Source organism: Ornithorhynchus anatinus, chromosome 6 (assembly GCF_004115215.2).
Source record: "Ornithorhynchus anatinus isolate Pmale09 chromosome 6, mOrnAna1.pri.v4, whole genome shotgun sequence".
Lineage (NCBI taxonomy): Eukaryota > Metazoa > Chordata > Mammalia > Monotremata > Ornithorhynchidae > Ornithorhynchus > Ornithorhynchus anatinus.
This window is the reverse complement of record NC_041733.1, coordinates 23,305,854-23,333,404: the sequence shown is the minus strand read 5'-3', so window position 1 is coordinate 23,333,404 and position 27,551 is coordinate 23,305,854. Positions and strand designations below refer to the sequence as shown.

At 40.3% G+C, this 27,551-nt stretch overlaps 1 protein-coding gene and 1 non-coding gene across 11 annotated transcripts in view; both read left to right on the top strand.

Annotated features, from left to right (window-relative positions):
* MBNL3 (muscleblind like splicing regulator 3) overlaps positions 1–27,551 on the top strand; it is a 157,683-nt gene that overhangs the window by 24,743 nt on the left and 105,389 nt on the right. The gene's annotated exons all lie outside the window — the stretch shown is intronic.
* LOC114813065 lies at positions 18,938–19,075 on the top strand. Its single transcript, XR_003760677.1, has one exon. It is a non-coding gene; the product is annotated as a small nucleolar RNA SNORA7 (small nucleolar RNA).

Below are 27,551 nucleotides of genomic sequence, written 5' to 3'. Positions count from 1 at the left end.
TTCTCTTTTGAAATGTAAATGTCTGTGGTGGTGCTTTTTAGTCTTTTTTAATATATTTCCAATTACAGATATCTGGATATTTCAGATTACCACTATTAGTCAGGGCACTTACATTTTTTATTCTATGAATACAATTCCACATTGAAATATTAGATATAAAATATTCTATTGACTGCAAAAAAACCCCACATCTTATTTTTGTAACAAACTCCATTTTTTTCAGATAATTAGGGGTAAAAGTAGTGTTTTACTTAAAAACTATATTTTATTAAACCACAATTTTGGAAGTGCACTAAGTTATTGTGTTTTTAGGGTACAAGGAAGTCCAAGGCTATGGATGAAGGTGATCTGCTCCCAAAGGGCAAGTTACATGAATTCACAGAAGTAACTTTCCAGAAATGTGTGAAAATGTCAAATGTACAAGTTGTAACTTGTGCAGTTGGTCTTCTGTAGCAAACTAATGGAGGTCTTGCTAACCTTGGCAGCACTCCAAGGCTATCTTCCTAGGAAGGCATTGTGCTTACTAAATTGGAGGAATTGTTCAGAAGCACGCCCCATTGGGCATTGTATCTGCTTGTTCTTTTATAAAACAAAGTCTAAATATTTATTATATTATTATACAAGGGCAGTCTACTTAGAAAATAATATGGGGGGAAAAACCAATCCATTTAAGGAAGTCTATTATAGTGTGGGATTTTTTCAGAGTGGCAATGAGTGGTCTTTGTCCAGTAGTACTTTTGCACGTGGTCCCTGCCCTTTGGAAGAAAACTGCAGGTAATCAGACCATCGTATTTTCAGTTCATTTCAGGTCAGTCAACATTAATCAATGGTTTTTGTGTCAAAACTGTAAGCTTGTTATGGAAAAAAAATGTGTGTGCCAGTTCTGTTGTACTCTCCCAAACGCTTGGTACAGGGCTCTGCACATAGCACTCAAATAGGATTGTTTAAATAGGCACATATATACATACTCTGTATACATGTCTAAGGCAAGAGTTGGGAATATAGGCATTTTACAGAAATAAATTTGGTGGGCATAGGAGATGAAATTCAGACTTTCCAGTATATAGAATTGTTTGGGAAAACCAATAGTTTCAAGAACTCCATGTTGTAGCAGTCTGCTTCCTTCAGTTTGTAGCAGCTCTCATCGAGCTTCCCAGAACAAAACAGAGATAACGAGAGCGCCTTCCTGTATTTCATAAACATCTGGAAGGATTAATGCCTTTAGGTACTGAAATTCAATTTAGATGATTGTTTCTGGATGTAGCTGGTAGTTCACCAAATCATAACACAACAAGAATCTGCAACCCATGGTAACCAATCAATATATTTGTGAAAAGGTATGTTTTTAAGTATAAAAAGTAGTGCCTTGGATTTAAAGAGAGTATTCATCCAAGCTGTTGGGAGTACATTACCTATTTCTTGTGAGTAATTGAACTTTGCATCCAACAATGATGTTTCTGATGGTGGACTTTAACCGTATGTATGGGTGCGGCTGAAAAGGCAGATAGATGGAGTTCCAGCCCTTTCACCTACGGCCCGTGGAAAGATTGCTTTTTACTGGGCTGTTTTGTTTGTCTTTTGTACACGCTGGGGCTGTTCTTGCATTCTTCCTCTTCACAACATGATCTTCCGCCTGCTTAAGGAGAGGCAGCCCACCCAATTGCTGCAGGTCAGGCTAGTCTGTCCACCTCAGTCACTCCCGCCATCTTACATCATGTGATCAGTCAAAGGTATTTCAGTGTCTTCTGGGTGCAGAGTATTGAAGTAAGTGCTTGGGAGGGGTTAGTAGAACTAATCAACATGATCCTGGCTCGCAAAGAGCGTACAGTATAGTGAGGGAGGCAGACATTAAAATATAACTAGGGGGGATTGTTAGATTATAAATATATGTCCGTAAATGTTGTGTGGTGTTTTGAGTACTTAAGTGCTCAGTTAGTACTCTAGAGTGTAAGCGTATTTCTAGACTGTAAGATCCTTGTGGGCAGGGATCATGTCTATCAATTCTATTTTATTGTACTCTCCCAAGTGCTTAGTTCAGTGCCCTGCACTCAGTTAATAACATTGATTGGTAGGTAGCTCTGAAATGGCAGTCCAGAGGAATGTCAAAAGTGGTCTCACCTTTTTCTTCTCAGAATATCAAAGGAGGATGGAATAGAAAAACTCTGGAGGTCCAATTTGAAGTTTCCGTGTTCTGGGCTTTATCTGTGGTCAGTAGTAAGCAAGAAGGTGGAGTCAGCAATAGTGCCCCAATTAAGAAACCTGGTTTTTGTGCCCCAGACCCCACCCTCTTTCCATAAACCTTGTTGGAACCACCCTGGGACTGGTTTTGGATCTTGGCAGATTTTCCCAGTTAAAGCATAAAGATTTCAGTTCTAAGCGGGTCAGCTACCTGGGGCCAATGGAGGCAATCATCCCCTCAGCTGTTTGAGCTGGACTCCGGGCCTCACTCACCTCAGGTCTCTGATGGGACCTGAGAGTTGCCAAACAGGGCTGATAAGATCCTATAGTAGTGGCTTTATAGGTTTTCAGCTTGTTGAAGTCTGTCCCCTCTGTCCTTGTCCGCCCCCCCCCCCCAAAAGACACCCTCAAAATGAAAAGTTGGCACAAGGGGTGGGGTGGGGGAGGGTTGCCCCTTTGAATGCGGAATCCTATCTATCCTAGTTCAGAGGTGTGAGGATGTGGATTTTCTACAAGAAAAAACAAATAAACCTATAATGATAAAACAGGTAAAGTCCGCCCTTTATAATTCCAGGATATTCTTGCCTGGTGTTTATTTAATTATCATGTTAATGTTCTTTTCTAAGAACTTCCTGGAAAGGAACTGACTGAAATTTGCGATGATATGTGCATGATCAAATTAAGCTTGGTTTTCAGAATGGGAAATGGTTCCGTGAAAAAGTAGATGTAAATGAACCGTCTAGTTCATCTTCAGACAAAACCACAGGTTAGCAATGAAAACACGGAATGTATTCAGCCATTAGTTCATACGAGGTCTTGGGAAGTGGTGACTTAATTGTGAGTCCAATTTCTGAAAAGTCAAAATCCACAAGAAAAAGTCATTAAATGGTATTTCTGATCAAATTTTAGGCAGTTTGATCTACATTCATGAGGTCTATGGCAGGTGAGTCCCCAGAGGAAAGGGACTGTGTCTAATTCCCAGTGGTATATGTCTTCCCGGTGCTTTGTACAGTACTCTGTGCACAGTAAGTGCTTAATAAATACTATCACTACTGCTAAATGCTTAGACTTTTAGGTTGAACTCTCCTCTCTGTGCAGGCCTGAAGGTTACATTTCCAGCAAACGGTTATGTGATGTGGAGTCAGATAGGAAACTCATCCCCTGAATTTTGAAAAGTAAGAATATTAGAGATGGAGCATAATGAGCAGTGCAGTACTGTGACTCGGCCAGTTAATCAGCAGTTGGCCTTAATTTGTGTGTCATTGCTGGAGGACTATTGGCAAGCCGTTTTAACTTTTATGATCCCCAGTTTCTCATACAAACAGAAGTAAGCATTTTGTATTTTGGTTTTGGTGCTGAATAGTGCGTTAAAATGAATAATGAATATTAAAAGAATGTACAACTATGAAAGGCTCAAACTAAAAATGAGCAGTAACAACCACAAACAAAAACACAGTTTCACCATATGGCAATGAATTTTAAAACATTTTGGAAAAGTAAATGACTTAAAGTGTACCCGTGGATTTTTCAGGCGGGAAAGGTTTACAACATCTCATAAGGATCCATGAAAACCTTATGCGACAGACAGCTCATCCTCACCATAATCAGTAAGTCATATTTATTGAGCACCTACTATATGCAGAAAATCTAGCACAGAGTGCTTGGGAAAGTACAATATAACAGAATTGGTAGACACATTCCCTGTCCACAGTGAGCTAATGAGAAGGAAGCGGTAGGCACAAACTTGTGATTCCAGGATCTGCCTTTGCAAGAAGGTTAAAAAAAAAAAAAAAAGAGATGCAAACTGCTGAGAAGAAAGGCAGGCAAAGCAGGTGACTCCAGGACTAAAGGAAGAAGGCTTTGAGAATGGTAGGGAATCGCATGGGAACCAGTTTTGGCCTAGGGAGGGGACAGTGAATGGGCTCACCATTGCTCCTGCACCTTGTGCAGGGCATTTCAATGCAGGGAAACTTTGTTCTTTCATCATTTGGACAAAGTAATTAAAACTGCCTCATTGGAGTAGCTGGGTTATAATTTGATCTTTGTCATTAAATGTAAACATCATATTAATGACACGCCCTCCATGAAAGCTTCCTCAGGAGCAATGAATAAATGGCTTAGTTAAATATAACTCTTACTTGCAAGGTCATTATTAATTTTTAATCATGGGAGTTTCTCTTAAACAGGAAATTTGCTACTGTTAGTCAGTCATAGGATTTAAAAATTTACCAAACCCTCCTCCCCCAACCTTCTCAAAAGAAAAACACGCTAGGAATGCTGAGAGTGTAACCCCATCACAAACACAGGAAGCAACTCCCCTCCCCTAGCCAGCCTTTATTAAAGAAGTAAATGGGAACGGTTTTAGCTGGTTACTTTATATACACAGCCATTATGCTAATCACATACCTTTTTAACTGTAGTTCAGATTGCAAGAAGACTGTAGTTTACCCTGGAAATTGGTACTATATGTCTCTTTGTTGTCTCTCCAGGAGAATAATGCCCTTCCTGTTCGGCATTGTCCCAAGTCAGGGCCTTGTTTCATCCTTCACAGCCTATGTGTATGTGCTCAGGCATACACACAATCACACGTGTGCACGTGCGCACACACACACACTCATATACTTGGAGTAAAGAACAATTTTGCTTCCTCTCCAGGTGCTTTCAAAATTCTGTGACCTTGTCAATCCTTCCCTGTTACTGCCTTCCTCTCTTAATCCTAAATGTCATCCAGGCTTTACAGAAGGAAGAAATAACATAGGAGGAATGGAGGTTATAGCCCAGCCAAGTCACTTTAACCTCTATTGCTCAACATGTAATTACTTGAACACTACCCTGGATTTATAAAGAGCCTTTTCTTCAAAGAAGAAAGGTCACTTCGTAGCCTCCACTCTGACATCTACTCCTGGCCCACTAGCCTATGGCCCATCCTTCCTAATCCAACTCCAGTTACCCTTTGGACTAGAGCCTGTCAGTACATCTGGGAAGAAATAAACCCTGATTAAGGCCTGTTAGTTTAACAAGCTGATGTTTAAGGCCTACTTGGTTGTAAGACCTACCAAAGGAACCTGCTTTGGAGGTCTGGTCTTGACCATTGTACTGTTCCAAGAATATTTAGGTAGCTTGTGGGTTACAACTGAAGGGGACAGTCATCCAGGGCTCAATATAATCCCTAGGGAGCTTAAGTGGGATCTGGACCAGTAAAATTTATTATTTTTGTTGAAGAACTGGATGAGAAAATTGGGATCATTCTCATCAAATTGGTCAACAGTACCAAATTGGGTGGGTCTGCTAGTACTTTGGAAGACTATAAAAGATTTAGAGTTACCTGGGTCTAACTTGAAAAGTCCCATCAAAGGAGGATAAAATTGAATGGGACAGTGCTAGTGAGTAGAAAGAACACAACTAGGATGGGATTAACCAGTCTCATAGGTTGATAGGATTTCCCTACCTCCCCTCTGGCCCCACTAATGGATATGGGCCTTAAACGACAAAAGGAGGTGCTCTCTCCAGCATAAGTAATGATAATTATTGAGCACTTAGGTGAAACCAGCAGCTCTGCCTTTGGCCCCTTTCTGGAATTAAGGGGCATGGCAGGTGAACTCTAGCTAGCTGCTTTGTTTGCCTACCTCCCAAGCACTTAATGCAGCGGATGCTCAATAAATACTATTTCTCTTCACTAGACATGTCCTGAAGTCAAGGGGAGTTGCAAGGTTGTATAACAGATGAGAGGTCTGATGTTTTACTCTTGAGTTAATGCCAGTGAAGTAAGATCAACTGTGGACATCCTTGCACACTCTGAAATACCCTCTGAAGCACACTGTCCATCTGATTGTTGTAATAATAGTAATTGTGGTATTTATGTGCCTACTATGTGCAAGCATTTTGCTAACCACTGGAACGGGAGGATGGAGGAACTGCTCTGCTGATGACAGCAGATGCTTTTAAAGGAATTGTCACGCCATCCCAATCTCTTCCTCTGTCCCATATAACACCTCTTGTGGGCTTGCTTTGGCCCTTAGGTTTTAAACTCATGCCCCTGACTAATGCAAGGCCATCATCCAACATAAAAATGGAAGCTCTGTTGCTATTTTGCTTGTAATCTAAGCGACATATTTCTCACACTCTGGAAGATGTTTTATATCAGCTTTTAAGGTAGCTGAGCATTGAGAACAGGGATGTATCTTTTGACCTATATATGACATATTCAAATCCTAGCTGTTTTATTTGTTTTAGGACACAACAGAATACCTAGATTGTTCATTTTCTATACCTGCCCAATACTTGTATGTGCTTATATTAAGAAAAGTAGCAACCCGGTCCAGCTATTTTTACTAGAAACTGCAGAGTTCATTTGCCTTACTGAGATCACAGATGAGGAAGGCATTGCACACTGGTAGGTACTGGACTTCTTAGTTGTTGCCCAAATTCACTAGCCTTCAAAAAAAAAATGGTTCCAATAATAGTTTACATCTTAAAGTTTTTACCAAGGTATTGGTTCCCACTTATGAGGCTTGCCTCTTAAGAAAACAGTGCTAACTTAATTTTTAAAAAGGATCACTTATGGAAACAGAAACAGTGGTTGCATCTGATTACATCTATATTTTTACCTCCTGCTCCCCTTGTATATCTACAACTATGTTCCTCCACATTAGTTTTGTAAACTTGGAGACTGTTGAATACAGTATTCTTTGCACTGTAGGCAGTCAGCAAAAATTATAGCATGTTTTAAGTATTTACTGTGTGCTAAATGCTAAATCCCTGTCCCACAAAGGACTCACAGTCTATTCTCATTTTGCAGAAGGGAAACAGAGGCCTCAAGAGCTTAAGTGCCTTGCCAGAGGTCCCACAGCAGGCCAGTGTCAGAGCAGGGACTAAAATGCAGGTCTCTTGACTCCTTCCTGGTCCATTGCTATTCCCACCAGATGATTTAGAGAACTGGACTTGGGGCAAGTACATAGATTTAGTAGACAGGATCTCTTTTCTCAAGGAGCTTACAATATGGCAGGAGAGGTAGCCACCAAAATAAATTACAGATAGGAGCTTAATAAATATGATTGAGTGGGGCTACTCCCAGATTAGGATCCCCTCCCTTCCATCATACCTAGTGTTTTAACCTATGTAGTAGATAGCCACTTCCAATTCTTCGTTATTTTTAAGGTATTTTTTCTATTCATGGTGCTAATTACAGGCTTGGGAGTCTGAGGACCTGGGTTCTAATCCTGACTCCACCACAGACCTGTGTGACCCTGGGCAAGTCATTTAACTTCTTCCATCATGTGCAAAATGGGGAGTCAATACTGGTTCTCCTGCCTAAGACTGTGAGTCCCATGTGAGACCTGATTATCTTATATCTACCCCCGTAGTTAGCTTGGCACATAGTAAGCGCTTAGCAAATACCACAGCCATCATAATTATTATTATTTACAATACTTTGGCCTTGTATTAGTTTATACAGCTGGGTAAAGTCCCCACAGACAGGTCTTTGACAAGGGTTTCAGTGGTTCTGTCTGCCTTCTGCTAGATTTCCTCAGCTTGTCTGTACATCCAAAGGGTTAATGTAGTGATCTGCTTATTGGCACTCAGTAAGTAAATGCTTATGATTGATCTGTTGGTATTTATTCTTGAACAGTAATATGCATGCTTTCCCAGATTCACGAAAATAATTTATTCCTGCATATTCTCAGTTTATTTCCTAACTTCCTCAAAAGCATTTGTTTTTTTTTTTTAATGACTTATCTTGAGATCTTTTCTCCTCATTTCCCTTCCTCTTTTCTTTTGCTTTGTTGCTTCTTTACATTCCATCTTCCTATTCAGGAAGAGCTGTATTCATTTTACTGCATTTATCATGCCTCACTAATCCTTGTAAGGTCATCTTCTTACCTTATTTTTTTATTCCTTCATTGTTCTATCTTTTCATCACTTTAATGTCATTGCTAGAATTTGAATTATTCTTAGCAAAAGTAGCTGAAGTGCTTACATCACCAAAAGCAAAGAACATAATTTCCCTTTAGAAGTGCAATAAAATGCCATTGACAGACTTTTTCAATAGCTCTACTTATTTTTAGAGGCTGCCTGGAACTTGAATGAGCAACCCTTGATTCTAGCAATAAAAAATGCTCAACTTGAGACATTCATCTTTCTTCTGTAGTGTGTATGTATAAATATATATATAGCATAGTGCTTTTTCCCATTAAGACTTCATTAAATTTTCTGGGCCTATTGGCATCAGTGTTCAGTGTTCAAAATGTCATTACTTTATTTGTATTGGATTTATACTTATGTTTTTCCATCCTTTAAAATTAAAGAAAAAAAAACCACGCAGTGTACGTTGTTCACTGTATAGGGATTGAAAGGATAGTGGACAATTTTAAAATCCTCTAATCAGTGTCTGTAGTTCTCATTTTGTAGTAGGGAAAGCAATAAAGTGAATCTTGTACTACAAGCATTTTCACAGTACTAAATTAGTTTTAATAGCAAGAAATGGGTAATCCCAGTCTGTTGCCCCTTGGTAATACTCATTTTTCAGTGTTATCAAAAGTGATTAAATGAATGCTGTTATATATATTGTTCCAAAATATTAAGAAAGGGAAGAATGGTTTTGGATACTCAGTCACAACATAAGCTTAGGGCCCAAATTGAGTAACACCACATTCCCTCTATAAATTCCTTGTTTTCGCATTATATACATTCATTTTCCCTCAGGTATGTGGTTTCAGGGTAGATAACCCAGAACATTCTATTTTAAATCATTATAAAGCACTGGGTTAAGGCCAATGAAACCATGCAAGGTTACATCTTGGTGGAAGGAGCCTAGTTAATAACGTTTTAGAACTGGAAAAAATGAAAAGATTAATCCTTTCTTCTTTTGCTCTTTATGTTGAGTTAGAGTGCAGTTTCTGGAACTTTAATTTCCTTATACTTTTCTTTTAAAGTCTTGTATTGTTTCTTTTTCTCATCAGTCATTTAATATGCTCTGCTGCCTTTGTTTAGTACCTGAACTGTGAAACTTGTTGCAGCTATATTTTAGCCAACAAATTTTTTTCCCATTTAATTAGTTGATGTTGCTAGGAACTGGGTACATTGTAGAACACCCTCTTGGGATACTGTTACATCAGCCATGAGGTTTTTCCCTAGGTACCATTTCTTTGCACTGGACAATTGTTCTCTTTCATTCTGAGCTCATATGTGTTTGTTTTTCTAAAATATAGGGTCGAACCCCAAATTATGGCACATCAGTGTTATTTTTCCCCTTTTCTGCATTTTATTCACATACCACCAAATGCCCCAAATTGTGTTTCCCTCCCCTACTCCTGCACAACACTTATACTGACGCCAGTAATAACTTTGTTTTCATCAGTTATATTTTGCACCTCTGTCGGCAGCTTTTCCAAGCCAGTGCTGCTCAAATTCCACTTCTCATCTGTAGACTCAAATTTGTTCATCATTAGCAGTATTGTTCAAGACAAATTTCCATTTTTTGGAATGGGTGTTTACTATATGTACTGTCTTACTCTCTGGAAGATTATATTAAAATGTATTGTACTCACCTTATTTCAAGCACTTTAAGCGAGCTTTGATTCATTCTCTTTGCTACCTTCTTTATGTCTACTTTAAAAAGGGGAACTGAGAGACTGAGTTGCATAAAGCCAGGGAGGGTATTGCAACAAAAATTTAGTATTTCAACGTGTCTCATATGCTCAGATGTGTGGCACCTTTACCCACAAATTTCCTAAAGTGAGTTTTCTTTGATAACTAAAATACTTATACTGCTAGTTCTCTGGGTTCATCAGAGGACGGAAGTGGAGAAGGAAGTGTAGTAAAGAGTGGGCACAGAGAAGGAAAAAAGCCTGTATCTCAGGTTCCCCACAATTTTTTGTAGGCTTTGGATATTTCAGAATCATCTACTTTTGAAGTTAGGCCACAAATTAATAGGAACGTGGTGCAAGCACATGTTTTTTCAAATGACTGTCTACAGGAATGTTGAAGACTCTACACATGTTATGTGGTAGAAATTATAATTAATAATATGATACAACACAATCTATGACTTTTTCCCCTAACTCATAATTTCCTGAAAATTACCTAATTGGGGTGAAATTTATCAGTTTGGTTTCATCCATGAGAAGAAAAATGATGAAATTGGCAACCATTTTCCAATTAGAAATAAGCAAAGGATTATTTTGGCAATTTAAAGGCTTTTTGGTCAAAATGATCTTCTGAGTGAATATTGTAAGTAGTTTAAGGAAAATGCAGAATTGCCATAAAGCAGGTGTCAGTAGAAATTCTTAGCCACCTATAATTGTCACTGTGACTGATGTGTTTTGTAATCAGGTTTGCTGCTGCTTTAATGAGTAAGGGTATATAATTTCTTGTTTCTCCTTTTGTCTTTTTTCAAAAAAGCACAAAGCCTGAAACTCAATATGTAATTATATTATTAACTATAATAATAATTGTGGTATTTGTTGAACGCTATGTGCCAGGCACTATGAAAACCGATGGGGTGGATACAAGCAAATTGGGTTGGACACAGTCCTTGTCCCGCACGGGGTTTATAGCCTTAATCCCCATTTTACAGATGAGGTACCTGAGGCACAGAGAAGTGAAGTGACTTGCCCAGAGACACACAGCAGACTGGGCATTTATATTTCCAAGTTGTAAAATGCAAAATATAAATTCTGACAGTCCAATGTACCATAGACAAGGAGTATTTTAATTACTGAGTAGAGCTCTAAAGGGATACTGCAAAAGTTTGTGAATGTTAAAAAAAAATTATGGAGGTGAATCTTTATATATTTACTGTTAACATTATGTAAAGAATCTTTAATTTTATTGACATTTGGGGTGTTCCTTTTTATTACAAATTTATTACATGTTGTTCTGCGCCTGCAGGGTAACATGATGGCATCATGCACACCATTTCATGGAAGGACCCAGAGTTTGTTGGAACCTAGAGCATTTCTCTGGGGGACCTTGACCATCCCTGCCTTGCTCCAGAATTATTCTGTTTCCCTCTCAGAGCGTGGGTAACAATGTCTGACCTGTGAAACTTGATTGGCTAAAGGAGCAGAGGGAGGAAATACCGGATACAGAGGCACCTGGTGCTAGAGAAGCAGTGTAGCTCAGTGGAAAAAGCACGGGCTTGGGAGTCAGAGTCCATAGGTTCGAATTCTGGCTCTGCCACTTGTCAGCTGTGTGACTGTGGGCAAGTCACTTAACTTCTCTGTGCCTCAGTTACCTCATCTGTAAAATGGGGATTAAGACTGTGAGCCTCATGTGGGACAACCTGATTACCCTGTATCTACCCCAGCGCTTAGAACAGTGCTCTGCACATAGTAAGTGCTTAACAAATACCAACATTATTATTATTATTAATATCAATAGTGGTATCTAAGTGCTTACTCTGTGTCAGACACTGTACTAAGCGCAGGGGTAGATACTAAGTGAAGTGACTTGCCCAAGATCACACAGCAGGCAAGTGGTGGAACCAGAATTAGAACCCATGACCTTCTGACTCCCAGGCCCAGTGCCCTGTCTGCTGCGCCATGCTGCATCACATCTATGGTGCTGTATTGTTAACAGTCAGAGGACCAACTCACTGAAAATAGGACCATCTGTCAGGCAGTTGTATTTATTGAGCTCTTATTGGGTGCAGAGCACTGAACTAAGCACTTGAGAGAGTACAGTTTAGCAATATAAATAGACATGGAGGCAGAGGCTTATCCCATTGCCAAGTACACATGCACTCTCCACCCATATTAACCTGCTATGGGCAGAACTCTGGTCTCTTCATTTTCAAAGTAGTGCTCTTTCCACCAAAGCAGTCCATCAACAGTCTTTATCGAGCATTTACTCTGCAGAGCACTGTACCAAACCTATGAAAAAATACATTATTTAGCAGGCATGATTCTGACCTCAGAGGGTTTGCAATCTAATGAGGGAGACTAACTAAAATCAATTACAGGTAGGGAGAAGCAGAGGAGTTTAGGGATCAGTATGTAAGAGCTACTGGAAGGGAGATATAAGCACCAAAGTGTGTAGGTGACATAAAAGTGCTGAAGTGGCAGGAGGGGGAGAAATGTGGTGGGGAGTTGAGAGACTCATCAAGGAAGACCTCCTGGAGGATATATGACGAGGGGGAGATTGGGAGAGCAGCGCTGTGTCAGATGTGAAGAACAGTGCTTGGCACATAGTAAGCCCTTAACAAATACTATCATTAATATTATTATTATGTGAAGGAAGGAGTTCCGGGTAGATGAGAGGGAGGTGAGGGAGTCAGAGTGGATTGAGAGGCATGAAGGATGTGAGCTGAATTATAGTGGAAAATGTGAAGTAGTGGGGGATAGAACTGTTTAGGTACCTTAAAGCCAGTGGTGAAGAGTTTCAATTCAGGACTACAAGTAATGGAGAATAGTTCTAGGCACTACAAAAGTAAGCAGTGAAACTAGGATGGCTTCAAGTGATTTGAATGATGGTGAATTGGCTTCAGGTCATTCTAAAAAAATGATGAAGGGTGTCCTTATATCTTTATATCTGTTTCCCCATCTGTAATTTCTTTTAATGCCTATCTCACTCCTTAGACTGTAAACTCCTTATGGGCAGGGATTGGGTCTACCAAGTCTATTGTGTTATACTTTCCCAAGCACTTAATGCATGGCTCTAAATACCATTGATTAATTGATTGATTCTGACCCCCTGCAGCCACTGCTTAACCATCAGGTCCCCAGTGAGAGGGTCTATTTTAGCAGGGGGGTGAGGAATACTCTTTAGAAGCCACTTTCCACTTCTGAACCCAAAGAAGAATAACAAGTTATCTTAGAGCAGCATGGCTTAGTGGAAAGAGCACGGGCTTGGGAGTCAGAGGATGTGGGTTCTAATCCTGGCTCTGACACTTGTCTGTTGTGTGACCTTGAGCAAGCCACTTGACTTCTTGTACCTCTGTTACCTTTTCTGTAAAATGGGGATTAAGTTTATGAACCCCATGTGGGACAATCTGATTACATTGTAGCTATCCAGAGCTTAGAACAGTGCTTGGCACATAGTAAGCATTTAATGAATACCATAATTGTTCTTCTTATTTTTAATGATATTTAGTTCTTACTATGTACCAGGCACTGTACTATATATAGGTGTAGATAGAAGATAATAAAGATTAACATAGTCCATGTCCCATATGAAACTCAGTCTTAATTCCCATTATACAGATGAGGTAAGTGAGGCACAGAGAAGTGCAGCCTAAGTTCACGGCAGACCAGTGGCAGAGCACTTAATACAGTGCTCTGCATACAGCAAGCGCTCAATAAATACGACTGAATGAATCTGGAATTAGAACCCATATCCTCTGACTCCCAGCCCTGTGCCCTTTCCTTTAGGCCACACTACTTCTCTAATTAATTATCAATTAGATCTCTAATAAAGAAACTATATTGTGTTTTCCTAATTTGGAGAGACAAGTGGGTGGGGGTGAGGGAATTTATAAATCTTGGGCCAGAGTTTTACATTTGACTTAAGTAGTTCCTCTAAGAGTTTGCAGTCATTTGGGGACAAATGTGCTTTGCTCCCAAGTAAAGGGGGGATTTTTGTGCTACTTTTCTTGCCAGCTGGGAGCCAGATTTTTAGACCTTTTAGTTTTGCTGAACTGCTTGTTTTAAACCTAACATGTCAAGTATTTTCTGACTTAGTTGCCAGGCGTGCTGCAGATGATATAACTGGAAAATTGGAAATGATGCAGCTCACGATGGCTCCCATGGATAGGAGTTTGTAAGCACTCATAGTACAATATAGGAAGCTGAGAAGAAAATTGAGGATCTAAAGATTTCTAATTGGGGTCCGTGGCTAGATTACTGTTGACTGTTCAAAGGGCTTTAATTCTTCGAAAATTGAATTCAGCTACCTGATAACAGACTCAAAATAATGACTACTAAGCTGGTAAAGATTTGAAAGTATCCACATTTGAGAAGGGCTGAAATATAGTTTCTTTTTCTTTTTTCTTTCAGTTCTAATCTACTGCTGCTTGTATTCCTGAAAACACAATTAAGCCTAGGTTTTTGTTTTTTTTTAAATTTCAGAAATTTTCATTCGGAAATGGATCCTTCCATTGTACTCTGAAACCTGTGTTTAAAGCATTAGCCCCAGCTCTTGCATCAGCTTTAGAATTAGGGCTGCTTCTTTAGTGTTTTAGATAAATGAACTGTGCATAATAGCTTTTTTTTAACTGAAGTTTATAAAATTGGTTATTTCGAGTGCCCCAACTTAATTTTGGAACTTTTTCTCAGGCATAATTCCAGAGACCCAGTGACTTGGGGGAATGGAATGTAGGGAATTTCATAATTAGAAGTAAGCTTGAGTTATTGGTAGGAGAAGCTTGATGAAACAGCACAATGGAAAGATTGGGATCTTTTATTCTCACATTATGACTTCAGATTGCCAAAAATATGATGGCGAAGTTTAGTCATGCTGTTTTAGTATGGAAACGAACAATCCCCAATATTTTTGACAGGCAGATGGATCCTTCTGTACCACAGATCCAGGTCAAAGCAACGAATCAAATTAAACCTCCTACCCTCCCAGACTGCAGCATTTCTGCTGCATATTCTCTTAGTCTTATTTAGATGACTTTGATGTTTTGTGATTGCACTGACAGCCTCTACTAAAAATTGCATTTAAATATCCAAAGTAGGTAGGCATATTGAGGCATTTTCTGTGAATGAAAATGATTTTTTGTGCCCAGGTTGCGGCATATGATTTTAAGATTTTATCATCACTTTCTGTATGTCTTCACTATTTTCACCCCTCTGTGTCACTTGTACACACTGTATTGAGATTTGTAATTCTCCCAACTGTGCCATATTGCTTTCTGCCTTTTCACACTATCTTATGGTATTTGAATAAAGATTTTTGAAGAAAGATTTCAGAAGAGATTTTGATGATTGACCTTAGGAAAGAGAGACCTGATATTTTCTGGGCTGTGCTGTTGGCTCTGAGATAACTGCATTGCATTTGGACAATTCATTTTAATGATAGCAGGCACACTGCCAAGTTAATGATTTTTTTTGTCTCAAACTTAATACAAAGAAGGCTTAAAAGGCAAACAATTTTGATATTTTCTCTGAATTTTTCCTGCAAAAAGGGCTTTACAGTGATTTTCAAACAGCATTTATTAAGGGAAAAGGAGGAGCCTCTTAACATGTACAACTTGAGGAAAGAAGATAGGGTCTTATGTGTCCAAGATGCTTTATTTAGATGGAGTCCTACCTGAAGATAAACTAGGCGACTGTTTTAAGATCACAAGTGGAAAGAGGACGGGCCTGGGAATCAGAGAACTTGGATTCTAATTGCAGCCCTGCCACTTGCCTGCTTTGTGACCTTGAGCAAGTCACTTACCTTCTCTAGGCTTCTCTCATCTGTGAAATAGGGATTTGGTACCTGTTCTCCCTCTCAGTCTGTGATACCCCTACCCCTCCCACCCGATAGGTCAGGGACTGTGTGTGATCTAATTATGTTGTTTCTATCCCCAGAACTTAGTACAGTGCTTGGCATATTGTAAGTGCATAATGAATACCAGAAATTATTATTTATGCCATGAAGCACAAACGCGTAGTGGATAGAGAATGGGCCTGGGAGTCAGAAGACCATGAGTTCTAATTCTGGCTCTGCCACTTGCCTGATGTGTAACCTTGGGCAAGTCACTTTGCTTCTTTGGGCCTCAGTTCTCTCATCTGTAAAATAGGGATTGAGACTGTGAACCCCACGTGGGACAGGGACTGTGTCCAACCCAATTTGCTTTTATCCATCTCAGTGCTTAGGACAGTGCCTGGCACATAGTAAGTGCTTAACAAATGCCATAATAATAATAATTATTCTTCTTAGGGATATGTGTTGTTTAAGAAAGTAAAGATAATAGCCTTAAAGCTGCATTGCTCGTGATGTATCGTTTTTATTTCTGTTCATGACATTTATGAAGGGCCAAAAAGGTTGAATGGCTCTACACTAAGCTCTGGGAAATGGTGTAAGGATATTAATTCAGCCATGTTCCATAGTCCGCATCAGACTTGCAGTAAAATATGTACTGTGGGAGAGGGGAGACAAAGAAGGAATACAAGGCAGTAAATTCATGGGTTATATGGTGCCTGCAGTCACCATATTTTAGGACCCAAAGGATACAAATAAGAGTCAATCATCAATTTTATGTTATCATAATGATAACTGAGGCATTGGTTAAGCGCTTTTGTATTTCTTATTCTTATTCTATTTGTTAAGCACTTACTATGTGCCAGTCACTCTACTAAACGCTGAGGTAGGTACAAGATAATCAGGTTGAACTCAGTCCATGTCCCATGGGGCTCACAGTTTTAATCCCTATTTTACCCATGGGCCTCACATTATTAATTCCCATTTTACAAATGAGGTAACTGAGGCACAGAGAAGTTAAGTGATTTGTCCAAGGTCATACTGCAGGCAGCAGAGCTGGGATTAGAACCCAGGTCCTTTTAACTCCCAGGTCTGTGCTCTATCCACTAGGTCATGCTGCTTGCCAAAACTTTTTTGTGACCCCACCATGATATCAACACGCAACCTTCTGGTATGATTGATTGCTTTGTGTTGATAACACTGTCTTCCCCTTCATTATCATTATTTTATTATTTATGGTATTTATTAAGTGATTGCAACGTTTTGAGCTCTGTTTTTAATGTTGGGGTAGATAAAAGTTAATTAGGCCTGGGGTTATCAAGAGTTTATTAAATGGCTATTTTCCCTGTGTTATCCTTGAGATATTAAACCCTTGGTAGGAAACTTGGTAGAAAACTCTGGCACTCTAAATGTATTATACATCTTAGTCCGTGAACTCTGGGTGTATTAGGTAAATCTCCAAACGTTTTTTGTAATCAAGCATTTTGATGTCTCCTTGCTCTAGTTTTATCAGTACTTGAAATAAGAAACCTAATGTTCTCTGATAAAAATGTACTGAGCCCTTCTGTAATATTAAAAAAATCTGTTTCAATCTACCCATTTGTGAAATAGAAATTCTTACCCAGCTCACATTTTCAAACTAGGTTAATTGGTTTGAATTTGCAAAGTACTCCAAAGACAGATGCTTTAGAAGTAATGTCTTTCAGGGTCACTACAAGATAATTCAGCCAGAACGCCTTCTTTCCTGAGGCCAGTATTTTTTCCTTTCTGGTTTTCCCATGGAGCACCATAAACCTCCTAAAACAGTAGTTTGCTACCATTAAATGTCCATATACTGTAAAACCTCTTCATCTGAAATATTTTCAAATTATGTTGAGTTGGATTCTTTTGTTGTGTTCCAGGGGACCAGCTACACAATCCCTGGAGTGGTACAGATTCATTCAGTCGTACTTATTGAGTGTTTACTGTGGGCAGAGCATTGTATTAAGCACTTGGGAGAGTAGAGTACAACAGTAAACAGACACATTCCTCAGCACTCCCCCATCTTTCTCCTCCTCCTGGTCCCTGTGCCCTGTTGCAGGGAACAAGGAGAAAATGATACTGTATGTTAAGAAAATTTTAAGGCCTCAATAATAATAGGAGAAGCAGCATGGGCCAGGAGTGAGAGGACCTGGGTTTCTGCTGTGTGACCTTTGATAAATCTCTCAACTTCTCTATGCCTCAATTACCTCATCTCTAAAATTGGGATTAAGACTGTGTCCAACCTGGTTAGCTTGTATCTACCCCAGTGGTTAGTACAGTGCCTGGCACACAGTAAGCATTTAACAGATATTAAAAAACCTAACAATTGTGGTATATGTTCAAAGCACTGTTCTAAGCACCAAGGTAAATGCAATATGGCTGACTGGATCCCTGTCCCACGTGAGACTCACAGTCTTAGAGAGAGAACAGGTATTTTAAGAAACTAGCTTGCTCTTCCTGGGATTTGGTACTAAAGACATAACTTCATAAAATGCAGCATTTTCCCAGGATACTACTTCCATACCATGGGGAGTTTTACTTTAATGCAAATGTTCATAAGCTTGTTCAAATTTTGGAATAGGTGGTGCAGGAGAGAACCTAGCATCCCTGGCTGACCTAGTGGAAAGAGCATGGGCCTGGGTGTCACCGAACCTGTGCTCTAATCCTGGCTCTGCCACTTGTCTGCTGTGTGACCTTGGGCAAGTCACTTCACTTCCTCTGTGCTTCAGTTTTCCCATTTTTAAAGTGAGGATTCAGTACCTGAACTACCTCCTACTGAGATTGTAAACCTCGTGTGGGACAGGGACGGTGTCTGACCTGGAATAACATATATCTGCCACATCACTTTAAACAGTGCTTGACACATAGCAAGTGCTTAACAAATATCATTATTATTAATAACAATGTTTTATGGGTAGAGCAAGTAAACACACTACATGTCACCTACTTCCTGCATCCTGCTCATGGCTGTCGAGGTATAGGCTGTGCTCCTGGTGGGTTTGGGGTTGTTTGGCGTTGTTTCAAGGGGAGCTGCCAAGCGCTGATAGCACATCAACAGTCAACATGGCAGTAGCCACTCCTCCATCCTAGAACGGCCTCAGGCCTAGTGGAAAGAGCACGGCCCTGAGAGTCAGAGGATCCGAGTTCTAACTATATCCCCGCCACTTCCTTGCTTCATTACCTTGGGGAAATAATCTAACATTTTTGCCTCTGTTTTCTTATCCCATTCTCCCTCCAACTTAGACTGTGAGCCCCAAGTCGGACAGAAACTCTTCCTCCCTTTATTAACTCATATCTGCCCCAATGTTTTAGTTCTTGGTACATGGTGAACTTCCTCTCAGGATGACACCTGTAGAGCTTCCAGTACTCTACCAGTATCAGCTATGAGAGGGAGAATCAAGCAGTGGCATACCCATTCCATTCCTAGCTTGGGCAGTGTCTAGTGAGTGGAAGGCAATCTGCTACAAGGCAAAACTCACCTCTGCAGGGCAGCAGTGACATGGGAAAGAGTCAAGGGTGGAGAATCAAGTTGATTGCATGGAAGAAGGTATTGTTAAACCACTTCTGGATTTTGACCAAGAAAACTCTACTGATACACTACCAGAACGATTGCAGATGGAGAATGGGGTGTTCTGGGAGAGATGTGTCCATGGAGTCGCTATGGGTCGGAGACGACTTGACAGCATTAGACGAGATATGATGAGCACTGAACATATACCCCAATTATGATTATTCATCATTATTATTACCAGTCGGCTCTAAGAGCTGTGATCGGAGAGAGCCAAGCAGTCTCGGAGTGAGCTTGCCTAAATTGCAAAAGCAGGAAGGGGAAGGAGTGAGCTGGCTCCACAGACTCCAGAAGGTACATTGTTGTGTTCTCTCCACTAGATTGTAAGTGCCTCAAGGGCAGGGATTGTGCCTACTTACTCTGTTATATTTTCCCAATCACTTAGTACAGTGCTCTGCACACAGTAAGCACTCAATAAATAACATTGATTGATTGAGAGCCACAGAACTTTGGGTTGGTCTGAACTTGGGCATCTTAGACATGGGCAGCTTGGTTTCCCATTGTGCTCTTGTAAATGTGACCACATTATATTTTAGACTCCTTAAACACTGCCCGAAAAGTAGCACTCAACTGCTGATGAAAAACAATAGAAGAATATGTAACTTTAAGCTTAAAAAGTCTGGAGATTTCAAAGTTTTAAGTACTCTTAATAATTATGGTGTTTGTTAGGCACTTGCTATGTGCCAGACATCATACTAAGCACGGAGGTAAAAACAAGATAATCAGGTTGGAGGCAGTCCCTATCCCACATGGAGTTCACATTCAAAGAAGTGTGGAGAACAGATATTTCATCCCCAATTTACAATGAAGAAGGTGAGACACAGAGAAAGAAGGTCCTTTGACTCCTTGGCCCATGCTCTTTCCACTAGACCACGCTGCTTCTAATGCTGTGTCTTGTTAGACTTAATAATAATAATGATAATAATAATAATGTTGGTATTTGTTAAGCACTTACTATGTGCAGAGCACTGTTCTAAGCACTGGGGTAGATACAGAGTAAGGTTGTCCCACGTGAGGCTCACAGTCTTAATCCCCATTTTACAGATGAGGTAACTGAGGCACAGAGAAGTTGAGTGACTTGCCCACAGTCACACAGTTGACAAGTGGCAGAGCTGGAATTCGAACCCATGACCTCTGACTCCCAAGCCCGGTCTCTTTCCACTGAGCCACGCTGCTTCGAAGATGATCCTTTTGTTTCTTGGGTCAAAATAATTGACCACAAGAAATTCTATTTAATAATGATTTAATAATAGCTCAGATGTAAAAGTAGCATATTTTCTGGCATAATTTATTTTTGAAAAATACTTTAATTCTATGTTGTGCTTTTACTCTTCCAAAGAGTTGGTTTCCCATCACTTATCTCACAACATCCATATGAGTTAGTAGTGTTTATTGACCGCTTACTGTGTGCAAAGCACTGTACTAAATGCTTGGAAGATGCAGTGTAACAATAAACAGATGTATTCCCTGCCCACAGTGAGCTTAGAGTCTAGAAGGTAGACATTAAATAAATGAGTTATTTTTCCACACTTTCCACATTTTTTCCACATTTTCCACATTCCACATTACAGTGATAGAGACAGAATAATCAGGTTAGATACTGTCCCTGTCATACACAGGGACTGTCCAAGGGATAAAAGAGAGCTAGCCCAGGTTAGTAAGAAAATTTCTGTGGGATGGTAAATTTTATTCATTGACACATACAATACCTTATTTAGAAATTAAGGGTTCTGATTTCTTGTTTTTGGTACTTATGAATGATTGTAAGAAGAAATGAACATAAATTAAGGACAATAGGTGAAATTAAAAAAAAAAATCCCAGGGGAGTTTCTTCCCATGTCTCCTTTCAAAACTCCCTTTGTTTCCCACTTTCATCTGCCCCCCATCTTCCAACCCTACAGCAGCACATTGCAGTTGCTGTTCCTTCAATCACAGGGTAGAATTCACGTTAGAAACTATTCACATTATTTCATAATCAGGATAAGAACTTGTGGTCGAATGATAGGGACTCTCCTCCCTTCCCACGGACTGAATGGGCCAACTGTCGGTTAGATGATCTGGTTACTGTGCAGCTTATATTTCATCTGAAATCCTCTCTAAGAAATGTCAGGGATTTACATGCATAGTTCCCATCAGTTTTTAGAACTTGAAGCACTAATAATAATAATAATAATGATAGTGGTATTTAAGGGCTATGAACCAAGCACCGTATTAAGCATAGGAAGAGGTACAAGATAATTTTGCTACAATCCCTTCCCACATGGGGCTCACAGTCTAACTAGGAGTTATTTTATAGCTGAGGGAACTGAAGCACCAAGAAGTTGTGACTTGCCCAAGATCACACAGCAGGCAAATTACTTCGTCCCCATTGCTTTCAAACATGCTCATGTCTCCCCTATCCTGCAAAAAGCCTCTCCTAACCCCAAGACTCCCTCCGGTTATTGCCCCATCTCCCTCCTACCATTCCTCACCAAATTCTTGAGTGAGTTGCCTCCACTCACTGCCTCCACTTCTCCAATTCTCACCTTGACCCCTTCCAGTCTGGCTTCTGCCCGCTTCAGCCACTGAAACAGCCTTTGCAAAGGTCACCAGTGACCTCCTTCTTGCCAAATCCAGTGGCCTCTACTCCATTCTAATTCTCAACTTCTCAGCCTGCCTTGGACATTACTCAACTTGGCTTCACTTACACTGACGTCTCCTATCTCTTTGGCTGCTCATTCTTCATTTCTTTTGTGTGTTCCTCTTCTGCCTATAACCTCCTAACTGTGGGAGTCCCTCAAGGCTCAGTTCTGAATCTCCTATTTTCCATGTACACCCGTCCCTTGGAAAACTCATTTGCTTCCATGATTTCAACTGCCATCTCTGTGTGGATGATTCCCAAATCTACATCTCCAGCTCTGTTCTTTTTCCTTTTCTTAAGTCTCATATTTCCTCCTGCTTTCAGGACATCTCTAACCCGAACACCTGAAACTTAATATACCTAAATCAGAGCTCCTTATTTTCCATCCAAACCCTGTACTCCCTGTGAGTTTCCCATCTCTGTAGACAGCACCACCATCTTTCCTGCACAAAGCCCATAATCTTGGCATTATCATAGACTCATCTCTCTTCAACCCACATATTCAGTGTCACGAAATTCGCTAAAATCTGCCCTTTCCTCTCCATCCAAACTGCTACTACTTTAATCCAAGCATTTATCCTATCTTGATTACTGCATCAGCTTCCTTGCTGACCTCCCTGCCTCCCGTCTCTCCTCACTTCAGTCCATACTTCATTCTGTTTCCCAGATAATTTTTCTACAAAATGGTTAACTCTATGTTGCTCCACTCTTCAAGAACCTCTTTTGGTTGCCCATCCACCTCCAATCAAATATAAATTCCTTACTGTTGGTCTTAAAGCACTTGTTCATTTTGCCCTCACCTACCCCAGTTCTCTGACTTCCTTTTACCACTACTACTACTAATAACAGTAATTGTGGTATTTTGTTGAGCGCTTACTCTGTGACAGGCACTGTTCTAAGTGTAGAGGTGGATACAAGCAAATTAGGTTGGACACAGTCCCTGTCCCTCATGGGGCTCACAGTCTTAATCCCCATTTTACAACTGAGGTAACTAAAGCCCAGAGAAGTTAAGTGATTTGCCTAAGGTCACACAGCAGACAAGTGACAGAACTGGGAGTAGAATATAGGTCCTTCTGACTCCCAGGCCCGTGCTCAATCCACTAAGCCATTTTGCTTCTTTTGGTTATGCAGCCTTTATTCACCCTTTCCTTAGCTTCACAACACTTATGTACTATTCATAATTTATTTATATAGTCTGTTTCCCCCTCTATACTATAAGCCCATTGTGGGTAGGGAACCTGTCTACAAACTCTGTTATTTTGCACTCTCCCAAGCAATTTACACATTGTTATACCTATAGTAAATGCTGAATAAATACAATTGATTGATTGGTAGTTCAGAACAATACCTCAGATCTGGGCTTCACACAGAATGGTGTATTTTCTTTTCTAAAAAGTCACTGTGGCTTCCTGGAGATGATTTTTTAGAGACATAATTATTTTTGAATCCTCATATTTTCAATGGAAGTGTCCCATGGGAAAGAAAATACAGTCATTCCCAGACAAACCATCAGGAAAAATAGGCAAATGGGTTTTCCCCTACTTTCACCACATATTTCAAATTATTTCACAAACATTTTGTTAGACTCCTAAAGATTTCAGCACAGAGATTTTATAATAAATTTGTCATATCTCTAATACATTTGCATGCTAGCCATCATATATATATCTATATATATCTATATAGATATATCTGTAGTGACTGCTCCAGAAACCAAAAGGTCCTTTAAAACTTTTTATAGAGATGTTTTAAAAAGGGAGAAAGCAATTTTAGAAACAAGACCTTGCATTTTGCAGACATAACAATGTCTAGCAAGAGTATTTCAAGTTTTATTAGACGTTTTCAGCCTATGAATTAGTTCCTTTGATAGCTAAAAATTTTTTTCCACCTCTCCTAAATGGTAATTCAGATGTTTTATAGAATTTTGTCTGGCCTACATAGCATTGTTTCTGTTTAGATATATTAGTAAATTCAGTGAGCTCTCTCAGAAAAAATATTCTTCCTCAGCTCCCTCTCCCTTCCGAGTCACCTCGGCTTGATCCCTTTGCTCTTCCCCCGCCTTCCCACCCCACAGCACTTACATATAAATATATCAGTATTTGTTTATATTGATGCCTGTTTACTTGTTTTGATGTCTGTCCGTCCTGTCCCCCCCCCCGTCCCCCGAAGACTGTAAGCCCGTAGTGGTCAGGGATTGTCTCTCTGTTACTGTATTATATTTTCCAAGTGCTTAGTACAGTGCTCTGCACACAGTAAGTGCTCAGTGAATACGATTGAATGAATGAATTGGGAAAAGCACAGAGCCCTTGTAGAGATGGTCACCCCTCCTTTGTGACTGCAGTAATTATGGTGTAGTTGCCTTCAGTCAATGTTTGCAAATGTAGTTTTTTTTTCTTCCTCTTACAGTAAATATCTCTAATCTCCAGCTGCATAAAGTTATCCTTTGTCTTTGAATATGACCTGCTGATAATGATAGTGTTACCTCTGGGAAGAGGATGGATGAAGAGTCTACTTTTAACCAGTATTATTTTGAGGAGAGGGAAAGAAATGTAGTCTATTCTTTGGTTAGTGGCCATGACCCATGAATTTGGGCAATATCCTCTGATAGAGGTTCATGGCTATGTCCAAAAGCAGCATATTTTATTGTTAATTGCAACTTTCCTTCCTTTGTCTTACGGTGTCACAGCAAAATAAGTAGACACCATTTCCGACAGCTCTTTTGATTTATGACTTTATTGGTAACTGGAAAATGGAAAAATCTGTGCTTTCTCTATGTAACAGTTTGGAAGAGGAGATAATTCCACAGATCCAGGAAAGTTTTACCTTAAATTGAGGAAACTCTCCCCTAAGGGAAAAGTTTCCTGGTACAACATGTGCAAGGAGCAAATATTCCAGAAGACCATCATGCACAGAAATGATTTTTTTGGGTTTATTATTATTATTCAAACGTTTTCCAACAGAGTAATGTCTCCTTCAGTTTTCTAATTTTTAACCTTTCCATTCCTTGTCTTCCCTCGACTTCCCCTGCAGTGGAGTGACCCCCTTTTTGGAGCCTAGGGAATGATGTGCTGGGTTGAATGTCTCTTCAGCTTGCTGAATCTGGAGTCAGTGCTGTAATTTACACTGTGGAAGATGCTGGAATTGAATGTAACTTGTGAATTACAAATTACAAAGAGGCATATGTGGTGAAGCATACAGGAGAGTCAATATCCATTAAGACTGGCCTGTGGTTGCCAGTGGAGGAAGGAATTTGATGAACAAGCCAACTCCCTTTTTACCCTTTGTTTTAAAGATTTAACCCTCACACCTCCTCACCCACCTCCAGAAACTCTGTTATGATTTAATCAATCATATCTTCCTCCTCTCTCGCCCCGCTCCGTCTATTCTTCACTCCGCTGCCCGGCTCATCTTCCTGCAGAAACGATCTGGGCATGTCACTCCCCTTCTTAAACAACTCCAGTGGTTGCCTTTCGACCTCCGCTCCAAACAAAAACTCCTCACTCTAGGCTTCGAGGCTCTCCATCACCTTGCCCCTTCCTACCTCTCCTCCCTTCTCTCTTTCTACCGCCCACCCCGCACGCTCCGCTCCTCTGCCGCCCACCTCCTCACCGTCCCTCGGTCTCGCCTATCCCGCCGTCGACCCCTGGGTCACGTCCTCCCGCGGTCCTGGAACGCCCTCCCTCCTCACCTCCGCCAAACTGATTCTCTTTCCCTCTTCAAAACCCTACTTAAAAATCACCTCCTCCAAGAGGCGTTCCCAGACTGAGCTCCTCTTCCCCCTCTACTCCCTCTGCCATCCCCCCTTTACCTCTCCACAGCTAAAGCCTCATTTTCCCCTTTTCCCTCTGCTCCTCCACCTCTCCCTTCCCATCCCCACAGCACTGTACTCGTCCGCTCAACTGTATATATTTTCGCTACCCTATTTATTTTGTTAATGAATTGTACATCGCCTTGATTCTATTTAGTTGCCATTGTTTTTACGAGATGTTCTTCCCCTTGACGCTGTTTAGTGCCATTGTTCTTGTCTGTCCGTCTCCCCCGATTAGACTGTAAACCCGTCAAACGGCAGGGACTGTCTCTATCTGTTGCCGACTTGTTCATCCCAAGCGCTTAGTACAGTGCTCTGCACATAGTAAGCGCTCAATAAATACTATTGAATGAATGAATGAATGAGTGCTTACTGTGTACAGAGCACTGTACTAAGCTCTTGGGAGAATACAACCCAACAATATAACAGACCTACCCAAAACAAGCTTGGATGCATGCCAGTTTATCCTACAGACAGAGACAGAACTAAAAATACCATTTTCCCCATTTTTTAACCAATCATGCCCTTCTAAGATGGAGAGCCCCTTGTGGGATCAGGACAGTGTCCAACTGATTAATTAGTATCTACCCCAGTGCTTAGAATAGTGCTTAACAAATACCATGATTGGTCACTATTATTATTACTCTAATATAAAGAAGAATAGTAAGTTATTACATATTACCTATTTCTGGGTGTTCAGAAAAGAATGTAAATATAATCCCTTTTACCACCTTGTTTCTTCATGAGGTAGGGGGTGAACAACAGATTAGCAGAAAAGATTTCCAGGGTCAGTAAACTGTGAGTTTATTTGTGAGGCAGATGGAAAGATTTCCGAGTTTTCTGAAGGAAACTTTGAGATAAAAGGTATGACCCTCTGGATGCAATGTACACACCCTGTTAGTCTCTCTAGGTTTACCACATTGGTCATTGAACTATCATGGTATGTAGAGCCATCTCTGGGAGCTCTGAGAAATGGACCCAGTGGATCCAGCAGCCACACCTTTATATAACTGACCCAAAAAATGACTTAACAAAAGGAGTTTTGCCCGCTAAACTACTAAATTCCTCGTCATGACTGTAGCACTTTGGGTTGCGCCATTTTGTGGCTTCCGTGGGAAGTACTTGGGAGAATAAAGTGTCAAACCCAAGAGCAGTTGTTTGGAAAATGAGAAAAAATATCACTGTGTGATTTTTGTTGAATTTCACTTCATGGAAAATATAAATGATAAAAAGCCATGCACACATCCTTTTTTTTCTTTTGAAAAAAATGGGAGACTAAAAGCTGGTGGGGGAATTAAGAAGAAACTCCCAAATGTGGTTCTCTTTATTTTGAAAGTGAGGAATTGTTTTCTTGTTCAAAGTGGGTAAGAGCTTTTAAGTGTGGGGTCCAGTGTTGTAGACGGTGGTGAAAGGATGGAAAGACAGGGAGAGGCAGAGAGAGTGAGGATGATGGAGATTGACAGATGATATTAAACCAGCTGAGACCTGTGCATCATCTGTGGAATTTTTGTATTTCCTTTTAACCCTCCCAGTCTCATCACATGTTTTCTTTTCCTTCCTCAATCTCTTCAAAATCATTCCCCAGGCTTCAACCTCCCCACCCTTGCCTTCTTGTCTCATACTCCTGCTTTCTGCCGTGTCTTCATCTGGTTCTCCTGTTGCCTGAATCTTGTTTTTGTCAGTGATATTTGGGTTGTGTATATTTGACTTTGGTTTCAGAAAGTTTTCTCTGTGTATGCGTGTTTCTTTCTATGTGTGTCTTTTTGTTTTCCTGAATTTTTTGTTTTATGTGCATGTGTCTGTGATGCTTGCTGCCAGTGTCTAGCCCTCCCTCGCTTATGGTAATCTGTGTGGTCAGGGTTGAGGGTTGTACTTCCCCAGACTTGCAGCTAATCTCCCTCCATCACCATCTTCCTGCTTCAGCATTTGCAGTTGCTTTGAAGTCCCCA